Below are 3,756 nucleotides of genomic sequence, written 5' to 3' on the forward strand. Positions count from 1 at the left end.
AAAAAAAAAAAAACCACAGTGACTAAGACCTTGTACCTGATTGATCTTCTCATAGACTGGCCTTCCGTTTTTCTCTTTAACTAAAAATCGCCTTCTCGCCATTTTCAGTTGTAGCTCTTGGCACCACAGTGTCCCTTCCTTCTGATTTGTCCGTCGGAAAGGCTATATGACCTCTTCTGCAAAATCCTCCTTTGTCTCATCCACATTGTCCCAGTCAAAGTATAATAACATATTTACTGGACATTGGTGAGCTTCCCTGATAAGTTCAGACTGGTTGCTGGGAATTTGACCATAAGTGACATGAGTGAATTGATGTGTTCAGTTACCAAATCTCAATCCTCAATGCCAGCATTCTAGGCAGGTTTAAAGCTTTTGTTGTTGTCAATAATTTTAAGATAAAATGGAAAGTAAAAAAAAAAAAACAACTGGGCTTTCATTCTTCCTTTTCAGCCATGAAAATATTCTCTGAGCAAACAAGCTAATGATAGAATATTTTTATTACCAAGAGTAGAATTTCTGTGAGAAGATTATAGACTTCAACAATTACTTCAACAATGGATTTCAATACAGCAAAGTTCATGACAATAGAGTTGGATATAGTGAGGTTCTGATCTGTTGCTCAAAGGGTCACTGTGAGTGGTAGTCTACTTGCCCACACCACAAACAGGTTTGTGCTGGGGAGGGTAATAACACGTTGCTTCTTGAAGACAAGTCTTTTGAAGCTCCATCTGACGTACTTTGAGCATAATTCAAGGAGGGACTAGTCATTGGAGAGGGACATCATGCTTGGGAAGACAGAGGGACAATGCTAGAGAGGAAGACCATGCATGCAGATGCATTGATTCAGTGACTGAGATAATGAAGGTAGGTGTGTCAGAGACAATAAAATTGGCTCCAGATAGAGCTAGGTTCAGGGATAGGGTCAGTATGAATCTCAAGCAACTTGCTGGCATACAACAACAACAATAGCAACTTTGGTTTAACAGTATTAATTATACATTTCTGTATAACAAATTACCTCAATTTAGCTGCTCAAAACTACAAATTCTTACCCAGTTTCTAAAGGCCAATAGTCGAGTAACTTTTTGACTGGTTTTTTGAGTGGTTCTGACTCTAAGCTATTTACGAGGTTGCAGTCAGATAGGACAGTAGTCATCTCTCTGAAGGCTCAAGGAGGCTGCGAATCTACATCCAGGGTGGAGCCTTCACATAGCAGTTGACTATGTAGCCATTGGCAGAAGACCTCAGTTCCTTACTACATGGGTTTTTCCACAGAGATGCCTGATGGCTTGCCTCAGAGTAAGTGATTAAAAGAAGAGTAAGGTGGAGACTATGCTTTCTTTTAGAATCTAGCCCTGAAAGTGATATATCATCACATCTGTTGTACCTCATGCTCTTGCATACCAACTATCATATAATGTAAAGAGAACTGCACAAAAGCATGAACATCAAGAGGTAAAACTCATTTAGGCACTATCTTTGAAGCTTGATAGAATATATTATGTGGTAAGCTCAATGAAACTCATTAATATAAAGATGTTGTTGTTGTCAAGTCAGAATTGACTCAAAGTAGACCCTCATGAAAAAAAACAATTGACACCTTTGAGTTTTTGTATTGGAAAAGAGCACTGAACATCCCATGAACAACCAAGAGAACAAACATGTTTTGGAGAGGGTGAAGTCGGAGTGCTCTTTGGAGACAAAAATTATGAGGCTTTGCCTCACATACTTTGGACATTTTGCTAGGATGTGTTGTTCCTTGGAGAGGGACATGATGTTGGGAAGAGTGGAGTATCAGTGAAGGAGAGGAAAGCCCTCAACCAAGAGGATTGACATGGTGATTGCTGCAATAGGCTTTCATGCGTCAGGAAGTGTGAGCATGGTGCAGGACTGAACTGGGTTCAGATCTTTTGTTCATAGGGTCGCTATGAGTTGTACTGGACTCTACATCACCTAACAACATCGACAGACCCTCCAGCAAATTTCTAGAGGCATTAAGTCATACAGGAGAAGATTGCCCATCTTTCTCTGACGGAACAGCTGGTGGATTTAAACTGCATGCCTTTGTATTGGCAGCACAACTATCTCCTTACCACTAAGCCACTAGAATTTTTTTTTTATTTTAAAAGAAAAAAACCATAAAATTTCCAACGACTGGTTAAGTTACTTATAAATGCTGTGCAGTAGTGGTTCTAAGATTTGAGGAGACGTAAGAACCAGTGGGAGGACTTATTAAAACACAGATTGCCAAATTCATGCCCATCATTTCTGATTGTGTAAATCTTGGCTACCCAAACTCACTGATGTTGTTTTTGTTATGTGCCGTAGAGTCACCTGTGATCCATAACAACCCTATGTATAGCGTCTCTGAAGTCTGCCCTGTCCTGAGCCAGTCTCACAAATTGACACATCAACAACCTCCATTGCCTCAGTTTCTATATCAATCTCATCTAGTATCTTTCTCTCCTGCACTGTCCCTCTCCTTTTCTGAGCATGATGTCCTCTGCTAAGGACCAGTTTCTCCTAGGCACATACCCAAAGTATGTGAGATAGAGCCTCAAAATCCTAGCCTCCAAGGAGAAACTTACTGCAATAGAGTTTCCTCCAGCCTATAACAGTACTATATCACAAAGTAGAACTACATGGTAGGGTACCAAGGCTGTAAATTTTTACAAAAGCAGAGTGCCACAATTAAATCCCATCTAGAGAGCTGTGGGTTCAAATCACTGACATTTTGTTTAATGGCTGAGCACTGTAAATCACTGTTTCACCAAGGCTCTGTGGTTGTGGGTAGAGGACAAAAATTCCCACTTTTGATAACTTTCCAGAGCACACAAATCTGAGGACCTCATTTGATATTGAGAAGAATTTTAAATTACTTTAAAGGCCATCCTTCTGGTTCAATTGGTCTTGAATTGAATTAATTATCAGAATCACTTAGGGGAGATTGTAGGTACTAGCAATCCCGCTTTTTACCGTGCGACTTAAGATTCTTCTTCAGGAGGGCTTGGAGGAATCTGTGAAGATTATATGATCCTTCCATTGTGCACACTATAAAAGAGAATTCTCCCATAGAAAGGCATAAAGAGAAACCAATAGAAGAAGAGGAGGAGGAGGAGGAATGGTAGAAACACTCAGAGGCCTTTGGGTATTGAACTAGTAATTTCTGAGGCTTAGCTGCATCCTTGACCATCCATCATCTGTTCACACATAGCCCATTCTCTATTAGGGTTTTTTAGCATAAATTGTCTTGATATCTGCCTTTTTCTTGGAATTGCATGGTTTAAAATCAGGAAACATGTATGTCAGGGTGTGTTCTTTCACTATTCCTATTCTCTCTCTCTTCTGAGAAAACAATATGAGAAAAACAGTCTACATGAAGAAGAATGCAACAGCAGGATTGGAGTAGATTCATCAATAACCTGTGATATGCAGGTGATAAAACTGCAAAAAACAAACAAGACTTGAAACACTAACTGGACTGGTCAAAGCTATAGTCTTCAGTATAGCTGACACATCAACATAAAGATAACAAAAATCTTTACAACTGAGCAGTAGCCAATGTAAGTGTCAAAAAAGATTAACACTATCTAGGAAGATCTGTTGGCCTAGTGACAAGAAGCTGCACTACAACTCCAGAAGGCACGTAGTTCAAAGCCACCAGCAGGTCCATGGGAGAAAGATGAGCAATCTCCTCCCGTGCAATTACCTGCCTCTGAAAACAAGCTGGAGGGTCAGCTATGGATCGGTTCCAAC

Source organism: Elephantulus edwardii, unplaced genomic scaffold (assembly GCF_000299155.1).
Source record: "Elephantulus edwardii isolate Elephantulus edwardi_28Jun2011 unplaced genomic scaffold, EleEdw1.0 scaffold00275, whole genome shotgun sequence".
Lineage (NCBI taxonomy): Eukaryota > Metazoa > Chordata > Mammalia > Macroscelidea > Macroscelididae > Elephantulus > Elephantulus edwardii.